Source organism: Hyperolius riggenbachi, chromosome 5 (assembly GCF_040937935.1).
Source record: "Hyperolius riggenbachi isolate aHypRig1 chromosome 5, aHypRig1.pri, whole genome shotgun sequence".
NCBI lineage: Eukaryota > Metazoa > Chordata > Amphibia > Anura > Hyperoliidae > Hyperolius > Hyperolius riggenbachi.
The window spans coordinates 444,365,207-444,377,237 of NC_090650.1; positions in this window are offsets into that span (position 1 = coordinate 444,365,207).

Here is a 12,031-nt window from a genome sequence, read left to right on the forward strand (position 1 = left end):
TGCCACTGCATACCTGTTCTGTGAACCCACCACTGCATACCTGTTCTGTTCAGTGAACCCGCCACTGCATACCTGTTCTGTTCAGTGAACCTGCCACTGTATACCTTTTCTGTTCAATGAACCCACCACTGCATACCTGTTGTGTTCAGTGAACCTGCCACTGCATACCTGTACTGTTCAGTGAACCCGCCACTGCATACCTGTTCTGTTCAGTGATCCCGCCACTGTATTCCTGTTCAGTGAACCCGCCACTGCATACCTGTTGTGTTCAGTGAACCCGCCACTGTATACCTGTTGTGTTCAGTGAACCTGCCACTGCATACCTGTTCTGTGAACCCGCCACTGTATACCTGTTCTGTTTAGTGAACCCGCCACTGCATACCTGTTCTGTGAACCCACCACTGCATACCTGTTCTGTGAACCCACCACTGCATACCTGTTCAGTGAACCCACCACTGCATACTTGTTCAGTGAACCTGCCACTACATACCTACACTGTTCAGTGAATTACATTATTAATTACACTACCTGATTGATGTATACACATGCAAGATGTTTAAAGCACTTTAGGCCTGTCATTTAGCATTCAATGTGATTTCTGCCCTTAAAACGCTGCTTTGCGTCAAATCCAGATTTTCCCGGGGACTTTTGGCGTGTATCCCACTCCGCCATGCCCCCCTCCAGGTGTTAGACCCCTTGAAACATCTTTTCCATCACTTTTGTGGCCAGCATAATTTTTTTTTTCAAAGTTCGCATCCCCATTGAAGTCTATTGCGGTTCGCGAACTTTTACGCGAACCGAACCTTCCGCGGAAGTTCGCGAACCTAAAATCGGAGGTTCGGCCCCACTCTAGTGCTGACCAGGAAGCTGTTAGGGGGTAATGGCCATTTTCAAAATGGAGGACAGAGAATTCCATTGATCACAGCGGACAAATGGGACGCAGGAGAGGAGAAAGACACTGAGGAGTAGACTACACAGGAGGTAAGTATGACGTGTGGATGGTTATTTTGGCTTTTAATTTTCAATTTAGGTTTTCTTTAAATATTACTCCCCCTCCAGGCCGCCATGGATGGTGGGGAATGAAATAATTTGGCTTCCAGCAATTGCAGGCGGCCGAATTACAGTGTTTTATAAGGAACGTCATCTCCGTCTTCTGATGGCGCCGATGTTACTCCCTGTGTGCCCAGGTCTCCTGCGCTGGAATGAAAGTCTTGGGAAAATGAGTCTTCTTGTAGTTCTGGGCCCAATGCAGCTGTTTCTGCTTGTGAGCTGAGGTTAGGGGTGGTTGAATAGAAGGCGGCGTCATGAGCCCGATTACTGAAAGATGACATACCAAAATTGATCAGGAATCGGCCTGCAGAGTATGAGCAGCCAAGAGATCTCTCTCCCATCAGAAATGTCTCTTGGTTGATCTGCTGCCAAAATCGCTTGATGTATGGCCACTTTAAAGAGGACCTCCAGAGTGACAATGAAATATGGCAGCCTGCAAGTAAAGAAATTTATATTAACCTGAGAAGTCTTGTCCCGCAATGCCGTCCCGAAGTCCCTGCTTCACCCGACTTGGCCCCGCCTCCTCTCTCTCCGCAGAGAACAACACCAAGCTATTTACTATAGTAAATAGTAAACTATAGTAAATAGCTTGGCATTTTTCTCTGCGGAGAGAGAGGAGGCGGGGCCAGGCGCCCGAAGTTGGGTGATGCAGGGACTTTGGGACGACATTGCGGGACAAGACTTCTCAGGTTAATATAAATTTCTTTACTTGCAGGCTGCCTGCCATATTTCATTTTCACTCTGGAGTTCCTCTTTAACATGTAGGAATAAGTAATTAAAACTGAACTGAACTCTTGAACACGACAGACGAAAACATACAGAACATCACCCTGTATGTATGTAGAGAGATTATGCTTTTTAATTCCTCCTCCTTTGTGTCTAATCACAAGTTATAATTTGATCTCTCCCATGTCACATGACTGCCATGACAGATAAACTCATTTGAAAGCACAGGATATTAAAGGAGAACTGTAGCAAAAGGTATATGGAGGCTGCCATGTTTATTTCCTTTTTAGCAATACCAGTTGCCTGGCAGTCCTGCTGATCCTCTGCCTCTAATAGTACTAACCACAAACCCTGAACAGGCATGCAGCATATCAGGTGTTTCTGACATTTAAGATTAGCTGCATGCTTGTTTCTGGTGTGATCCACGCTACTGCAGTCAAATAGCTCAGCAGGGCTGCCAGGTAACTGGTATTGTTTTAAAAGGAAATAAATATGGCAGCCTCCATATACCTCTCACTACAGTTCTCCTTTAGCAAAATGTCTGCTTCCATGAAAGCAGGAAGTAGACACACTGCAGATTTATTGTGTGATTTCTATCAGCTGAAATAATTGTTTTTTCTTTAAATGTTATTATGCTGGTGCGTATCTAATAGAGCAGAGAGGAAATTCGGAGTTCAGGTCCGCTTTAAAAAGTGCTGTGTGAAAGCCATGTTACCTGCCGAGGAGATTACTGACAGTGAGAAATAAATGTCCTTTAAAGTGGACCCAAATTAAAAATACAAGATTTCAGAAATAAAATCTATTTTCTAAATTATAATAATACATAGCAGCCTTTTTTCAGCTGCATGATGACAAATATAAAATATTTTACATTTATTGGAGGAACCCCTCCCTTCCTTTCATATTGCCGGGACAGAATCTGGCAGACTGGTGGAGGAGGTGGTGTCCAGCAATGGAGGAATTGCTAATGGCTGCCACCTGTATAACCCTAGTTATGGAAAGAGAAGGGTGAAAAGCATGCACTGAAATGCTCATAGGCTTGAAGGAGTGTTTATTTATCCTTGTATGTGTCAGAGTGCTGCAACTAAATATTTTGTATTTAAAAAAATGTTTGGTTTGAGTCCGCTTTAAAGAGAACCAGAGATGAAGCACCCTCTTGTATTTTACCTTATAAATCAGTGGGAACATGACAGTAAACACCTAATCTGCCCTTTGTTTCATTGTTCTCTGTGTAATCTGACTGTTATCACGTCTGATAAGAATCCCCGACTGAGAAGTCAGGCTGCTCCGTCTAGCTTTGCTACAGAAAGATTATAGCTAAGTCTGTATTCTGTGGTGTTATTTCAAGCCCAAGCCTGCCCCCTTGTGGCTTTGCTATAATGACTCAGCTATAATCATTCCCAGCAAAGCCAGATTTAATTGCTCAGTCTGGGATTCTTGTGACTGCTGTTAACAGACACTTTTAGCAGTGAGGAGGAAACAGAGAGCATGGTAAGTGTTTTCTCTAATGTTATTACTGATATACATGGTAAAATACACAAGGGTGCTTCGTCTCTGGTTCCCTTTAATCAGCCCATTGTACTTTTTTCCTGACCCAGTTAGTATTGCTATGGTGTGTACACACTTGAAAGATTCATGAAAGATCACAGACCAATTTTACCCCCTTCCATGTAGTAGGAGAGCCATACTCTACACAGTCTATTCTATGGAGCTGAACTCCCCATCAGACAGAAATCTTACCCCCTTCCATGTAGTATGAGAGCCACACCTACACAGTCTATTCTATGGAGCTGCACTCCGCATCAGATAGAAATCTTACCCCCTTCCATGTAGTATGAGAGCCACACCTACACAGTCTATTCTATGGAGCTGCACTCCCCATCAGATAGAAATCTTACCCCCTTCCATGTAGTATGAGAGCCACACCTACACAGTCTATTCTATGGAGCTGCACTCCCCATCAGACAGAGATCTTACCCCCTTCCATGTAGTATGAGAGCCACACCTACACAGTCTATTCTATGGAGCTGCACTCCCCATCAGATAGAAATCTTACCCCCTTCCATGTAGTATGAGAGCCATACTCTACACAGTCTATTCTATGGAGCTGAACTCCCCATCAGACAGAAATCTTACACCCTTCATGTAGTAGGAGAGCCATACCTACACAGTCTATTCTATGGAGCTGCACTCCCCATCAGACAGAAATATTTGCAAGATGCTGCACACACAGATGCTGTACACATACAACAGATCAGTATCTGCAAAAGATCTGTTCCTGCCAAAGAACCGTTCCTGCAAATTGCATGCAGTAGTGGGGTCGGGATCTACCATAAGTCCTTTGTGATCTACCTAATGGGCACCCCTGGTCTATGAGATCTGCAGATCATCATACACACCTTGTTTAACAGACAATCATCTGCAGATCAGGATGGATATTCAGATCTGCAGATGATTGTCTGATCTGCAGATGAATGTCTGTTAAACAAGGTGTGTCATGACCCTCGCCGCCCTCCTCCCATCACCCGTTCCCCGCTGCCGGCACTGGTCAATTATCCGTCTAATTAGATGAATAATACTTGCTCCCGCTCATGTCTCCGGAAGCTTACTGCGCAGTACAAGGTTTTCTCGTCCTGCACAGTAAGCTTCCGGAGACGCAGCGGGAGCACGTATGTGGCCACGGCCGCGCAGCTGCAGTTGTGTCAGACAGCTAAGTGGACCTGGACCGGCGGCGGAGAACAGAAAGGACGGTGCGGGACATAACAGCTGCAGGGGGCCGAAAGAAGTCCCAGGTAAGTGTCAGCTTTTGTTGTTTTAATAATCCACAGAACCCCTTTAAGTAACCCATTGGCAATATGTGATGCACAATGCTGAAGAAAGAATGCCAGAAACAGGAACAGAAATCCCCCAGCAAAAATTCTAAAAGCAGCGCCCTCTCCTGGCACATGGATCAGGGTCCACGTAAGCATCACAAGCATTAAATCAGCGATATCTACTGCAGGTATACAGGTCCTTCTCAAATAATTAGCATATTGTGATAAAGTTCATTATTTTCTGTAATGTACTGATAAACATTAGACTTTCATATATTTTAGATTCAAATACACACAACTAAAGTAGTTCCAAGCCTTTTATTGTTTTAATATTGATGATTTTGGCATACAGCTCATGAAAACCCCAAATTCCTATCTCAAAAAATTTGCATACCATGAAAAGGTTCTCTAAACGAGCTGTTAACCTAATCATCTGAATCAACTAATTAACTCTAAACATCTGCAAAAGATTCCTGAGGCTTTTAAAAACTCCCAGCCTGGTTCATTACTCAAAACCGCAATCATGGGTAAGACTGCCGACCTGACTGCTGTCCAGAAGGCCATCATTGACACCCTCAAGCAAGAGGGTAAGACACAGAAAGAAATTTCTGAACGAATAGGCTGTTCCCAGAGTGCTGTATCAAGGCACCTCAGTGGGAAGTCTGTGGGAAGGAAAAAGTGTGGCAGAAAACGCTGCACAACGAGAAGAGGTGACCGGACCCTGAGGAAGATTGTGGAGATGGACCGATTCCAGACCTTGGGGGACCTGTAGAAGCAGTGGACTGAGTCTGGAGTAGAAACATCCAGAGCCACCGTGTACAGGCGTGTGCAGGAAATGGGCTACAGGTGCCGCATTCCCCAGGCCAAGCCACTTTTGAACCAGAAACAGCGGCAGAAGCGCCTGACCTGGGCTACAGAGAAGCAGCACTGGACTGTTGCTTAGTGGTGCAAAGTACTTTTTTCGGATGAAAGCTACTTTTACATGTCATTCGGAAATCAAGGTGCCAGAGTCTGGAGGAAGACTGGGGAGAGGGAAATGCCAAAATGCCTGAAGTCCAGTGTCAAGTACCCACAGTCAGTGATGGTCTGGGGTGCCATGTCAGCTGCTGGTGTTGGTCCACTGTGTTTTATCAAGGGCAGGGTCAATGCAGCTAGCTATCAGGAGATTTTGGAGCACTTCATGCTTCCATCTGCTGAAAAGGCTTTATGGAGATGAAGATTTCATTTTTCAGCACGACCTGGCACCTGCTCACAGTGCCAAAACCACTGGTAAATGGTTTACTGACCATGGTATTACTGTGCTCAATTGGCCTGCCAACTCCACTGACCTGAACCCCATAGAGAATCTGTGGGATATTGTGAAGAGAAAGTTGAGAGACGCAAGACCCAACACTCTGGATGAGCTTAAGGCCGCTATCGAAGCATCCTGGGCCTCCATAACACCTGAGCAGTACCACAGGCTGATTGCCTCCATGCCACGCCGCATTGAAGTAGTCATTTCTGCAAAAGTATTCCCGACCAAGTACTGAGTGCATAACTGAACATAATTATTTGAAGGTTGACTTTTTTTGTTTTAAAAACACTTTTCTTTTATTGGTCGGATAAAATATGCTAATTTGTTGATAGGAATTTTGGGTTTTCATGAGCTGTATGCCAAAATCATCAATATTAAAACAATAAAAGGCTTGAACTACTTCAGTTGTGTGTAATGAATCTAAAATATATGAAAGTCTAATGTTTATCAGTACATTACAGAAAATAATGAACTTTATCACAATATGCAAATTTTTTGAGAAGATCCTGTATATTCCCATGATTGTTTTATTCTTGGATCCATCCCTGCACATGTAGATACAGCAAGTTTTCACAATCTCTGTGCAGGTTCTGGATGGCGCACCTCTGCCACCTAGTGGTAAAGCAAACGTACTACCTAACCCCTGTTCTCAAGGAACCTAAGGGTAGCCATACATGGTACAATTTTTCATTTTTTTTTTCGATTAGATAATTTAGTTCAATTATTCCATTAGATCGAATCTAAAGATTTTTCCAGCATGTCCGATCTGATTTTTCTCGGAAAAACGGGATAATCGTTCTAATTTCTTGATTGAAAAAAAAAATATTTTCAACTTTCATTCGATCATTTAGATCAAATAAACGGGATAATCGAACGTTTTTATTGTACCATGTATGGCCACCATTAGACCTGCTTATACGTAGGCATTTCCTGCGCTGGATAAAGCAGGCGCCACAATGCGCTGATAATACTCTGGAAGCTTGATAGGCCCAAAAAGTCACTCCCTCCACCTATCAGGCTCACCTCACCTGCAACTCATTCAAGCAGGTCTTAAAGAGAACCCGAGGTGGGTTTGTCAAATCCTATTAGGACACAGAGGCAAGCTCTTGTGTCGGCTCCTCCACGTGGGCGGCCGGCGGATCAGCGGGTGCCAGGGATCCGTCAGCCTGCTCCACCGTCGCTGTGACCTGCAGCCCCCGGGACAGACTCTGCAGCCCGGTCGGCAGATGTGGGTGGGCTCTTGCTGCCAGCGTGCCCCATCCCCGGATCGGGGTTCAAATGCGGTCCATCTTTTGGGCTGCACGGGCCCTCCCACGTGGTCCCGCCAGCCGCCGGGGGAGTTTCAGATCCCTCCTGAGCGGTCCCATCCTTGCCCTGGGGGCTTCGCCACGTGGGGAATGGACAGCCCCTGCACCATCTGCAGGACCACAGCAGCTCTCGGACAGGACCTAGCCGCTGCATCAGTCTCCTGCCTCTTCCTCGCATAGCAAGTCCACAGGATGCTGCCCCCTGAAGCTGCTCCGACCAGTGCAGGCAAGACCTGGCCGCACACAAGCAGCTCTCCATCATCGCTGCCAGGTCCAATACAAGCCTCTGTCCATCCACTGGCACGGTAAGCCACTGACCCCCACACGGCCCGGTCCCAGTCTCAAATAGCCCAGCATGGTCCCCGGGTGCTCTCCTCCACCGCTGTCAGAGCCACAGACACTGAACGCCTGGGTCTCTCCATCATGCCAGGTCTCCTTTGTACGATTCGATTACGTTTCTATTTACAATTCGATTAAATCCAACATGTCCAATCGGGATTCGATTTGAATTGCATCGAATCGAATCCGGATCGGACATGTTGGATTAAATAGAATCGTAATCGAATCGTACAAAGAATTGTATCGTGTAGATTGGGCTTTAGATTGTAAGCGTTATTTGTGTGTACAAACCTTGAAAAGTCCTGCCATAGATGACTTACCCAGATGTATACGGTAAGTGTGTAGCTGTTTGTTTGTTTGTTTGATCCTGGGCATGTAAAATTGGAGCTCTTCTAAGAGAATAATAAAAACGCACAGACTTGGGAGGAGATCCGTTTGGTTTAATAAATAACACTGAAGGAACATGGAAGCTCATCTGTCACCAGAAACAGACAATAAATAATTACACAAGTATAAAGCAAAGCAGAGGTATATCATGGCTGAAAACACAGAAATATCTAGCCTATAGGAGGGGGAAGCTGCGATCCGATCAGGAGTATCACAGGGAACAGGCTGAATATGTCTACCAATGGAAGTAAAATGAGGAATACATAGGGGCACACTGGGCCTCATCTACTATCCCCGGCAACGATGCACTTTCCCACATACATGGCTGACCACATCCCGCTCACAGCAATCTAACGCTAGGTACACACCATGCAATTTTCTGACAGATTTACTGTCAGATCGGTTATTTCCAACTGATCTGATATCTGATTGATTTTCCCTTCAATGGAAAATCGATCAGAAATCAGATCTGACCTATTGGAAATAATCGATCTAACAGTAAATCTGTCAGAAAATTGCATTGTGTGTACGTAGCATAATGTTTACCTGTTAAGGTGGGAAGGGTTGCTTCCTGCTGTTAACAGAACCCCGTCATGAGAGAATACCGATTGGTGATTGCCGACACTATTGGCAGATGGGAGAGTATGGGCAGTCTAGATTTCTCCACCCACTACGGATGGGTAATCAAAATCAGCAGGAAGTACATTCAATTGGCTCAATTCCAAGCTGCCTAAAATTCGCTAGAATCATTAGCATCTTATGTACCCCATCTGTAACGCTCACTCGAGCCTGCTGCTTCCTGTCACTGGTCTAACTGAACACGCCCCCACACATGGGGGAGGAGACTGAGCACTGCAGCTTAGCAGAAGCAGCCCGTTTCCACTAACCGTGCCGAATCCGCAGAGTTTCCCCGCAGGCAAATCGCGCGAGGAAACTCTGCCATAGAGAACAATAGCGCCGGCGGCCGAATCGCTTGTGCTATCCGAAATGGTGCGAATCCTGTGCTGTGAATCCTGTGCTGATAGGATTCGTCTGCGCACCAGGAAGTGACGGCGCGAGTCTTGCAGACGCATGCCATCACAAGTGTAAACAGGCCCTAAGAAAATCTGCTGCTGACTAAAGAGGACCAACAAGATTTGACTGCTGCAATCCCAAAGCAACAACTTTTTATGCAATAAGAAACTTGGCCATCTGGCTGCCATCGTCACATGACGGATCCGTAAGGGCCTGAGTCCACTAACACAGTTGTGTCTGCTTTTCAGCATCTGTAACATTGATGTGTGGCTGAAAAGCGGACATAACTGCGCACAACTGCGTTAGTGGACTCAGGCCCTTAGGGCAAAGGAGGAGGCGGCCTTTTTTTTGTAACCATCAAATGTAAACGTCTGATTGGTGTCAGCAGATTCCAGGTTGTTGGTTTTGGTTGCATTATATGTATGTTATAATGCAACTCTCCAGAATGAAAGTCTCAGTCACTTTGTTTGCCTTATATGTGGAGTCATATTGCAGGACACCTAAAGTGAAGGAAATATGGAGGCCTATGTTGTAAAGATTATCAAGCGCTTCACACCAATACAACTCGCTGCCAGAGGTAAACTCCAATCCACAGTGGAACCAAGAACATGTAAATCTGTATTCCTCAGCGCTGAAACATCACCCTCTTCTGTTGTTATAGCATTGTGGGTCCATGCAAACTGGACCCAAACTGCATAAAAACGCTTATAAGGTATTTGCACTGACTGGTGTCAAAGTGCACCTTATCACACCATTCAGTGGTCGTCACAGAGATAGCCCGTCTCTCCTTCCCTACCAGGTTTCGGCGTTATGCCGCCATCAGTGGAGGCCGACATATTTATTCCCTGCAAAACAATACAGATTGCCTGGCAGTCCTGCCTCTAGTACTTTTAGCCATAGCCCCTGAACAAGCATGCAGCAGATCAGATGCTCTGACTGAGGATAACTGGATGAGCTGCATGCTTGTTTCAGGTGTGTGATTCAGACACTACTGCAGCTAAATAGATAAGCAGCACTGCCAGGGAAATGTTATTGTTTAACAGGAAATAAATATGGCGGCCTCCATATTCTTCTCATTTCTGGTGTGCTTTAAAAGACAACCGAAGCTAGAAGGATATGGAGGCTGCCATATTTATTTCCTTTTAAGCAATACTACTTTCCTGGCTGTCCTGCTGATCCTCTGCCTCTTTTACCCTGAACAAGCATGCAGCAGATCAGGTGTTTCTGACATTGTTGTCAGACCTGACAAGACTAGCTGCATGCTTGTTTCTAGTGTTATTCAGACACTACTGCAGCCAAATAGATCAGCAACTGGTTTTGTTTAAAAGGGATTAAATATGGCAGCCTACATATCCCTCTCTCTTCAGCTGTCCTTAAAAGGTCAACTGAAGTGGAAGGAATATGGAGGCTGCCATATTCATTTCCTGTTAAATAATACCGGTTGCCTGGCAGCCCTGCTGATCTATTTCGCTGCAGCAGTATCTGAATCACACCAGAAACAAGCATGCAGCTAATCTTCTCAGATCTGACAATATTGTCAGGAACACCTGACCTGCTGCATGCTTGTTCAGGGGCTATGGCTACATGTACTACAGGCAGAGGATCAGCAGGACAGCCGGGCAATATGCATTGATTAAAAGGAAATAAATATGGCAGCCTCCATATCCCTCTCTCTTCAGTTGCCCTTTAAGTCCACATCTTGCACACCCGGCCAGGACATCTCACAGTTCTTCTGTCATTAATTGGCAACAAGGGTTAATAAATTTCAGCCCGTTTCACCAGATCACGTTTGTTCTGTGCGGCTCTCCTGTGTTCCCGCGCCTTGCGGTAAAATCTGGCCCAGATTGCTGAAAAGCATAATAAAATCGATCATAACAACCACAACGTAAAAAATGAAGACTGATTTTATACCTCATAACAAAAAGTGCAATAAACAACACAAAATGAGTCGGCAGATCTAAAATCCATCTCTGGCTCAATCAAAGCTGACAAAAATCACATTAACACTCCGCCCAAAAGTGGTAAGGCGGAGTCTGGTGGGCGGAGACATGTACTAAGTTCTTATGTGGATAGTTGGTAACTTTCAAATAGAATGCTAATAATCCTGAGCTGATGCAAATGGTATGATAATTGTATGCACATTTACACAACATGGAAAGGGACTAATCAAAAAACTGACTTAAAGTGCCTTTGATTGGCCACGCCCCCAGCAGCATACAATTTGTAAGCCGCATTATTAGCATGTCATTGACCAGACGGAATGGGACACCCCCTCTACAGGCCATGGTCTATTAAAACTCTCATATACAGTTTTTATGTTAATGGCGGGAATCACATGGCTATCATTGCTGCTCTGTATTCTTCTGGGGAACCTGCAACCCAAACCACGCCCCTCTCTCAACCGCTACAATAAATAGTAAGAGGGGGTGGGGCGAGTGTGAGCAGCAGCTCTTGGCCACACCTCCTCCTGGTGGGGAGGGGTCAAGAGTGGCAGTTTGGCCACGCCTCCCCTCACAGAAGACATTGCTCCTCCTTTAGACCCAGGGAGGAGGGGCTTCAAGAAGCAGCGGTGGTCATGGGACCGCAGTGGTATGCCATATTATATGTGCTCCCAATAATCTTACACAATGTTCCCTGTATACATAGAAAAAGCAGACAAACATGGTTCAGCTAGCAAAATACAAACTTCAGTGCAAAATAGAAATATCTCATCTGCAGAAAAAAAATAAGCACATTTTACACACTTGTTTTGTCAACACCCAGCGTAACTGTAAGATCACTGATAGGACTGTGCCCTGTGGCATTGCCAACACTCACCCTCCAGAAGTGACATCACAGAGAATTATATGGCTGTGCCATATCTATGCCAGTGTGCGCCAGTCTATAGCTGGTCCGTATCTATGCCAGTGTGCGCCAGTCTATAGCTGTGCCATATCCAGATGACAGCCGGGTGCTCCCCAAAAGTAGCCGGGTGGAGCGCCCGGCTAAAAGAGCCTGGGGAGAACACTGCATATCTATGCCAGTGTATTCCAGTCTACAACTGTGTTATATCTATGTCTATAGCTGTGCCATATCTATGCCAGCAATCCTGAAAGGCTTAG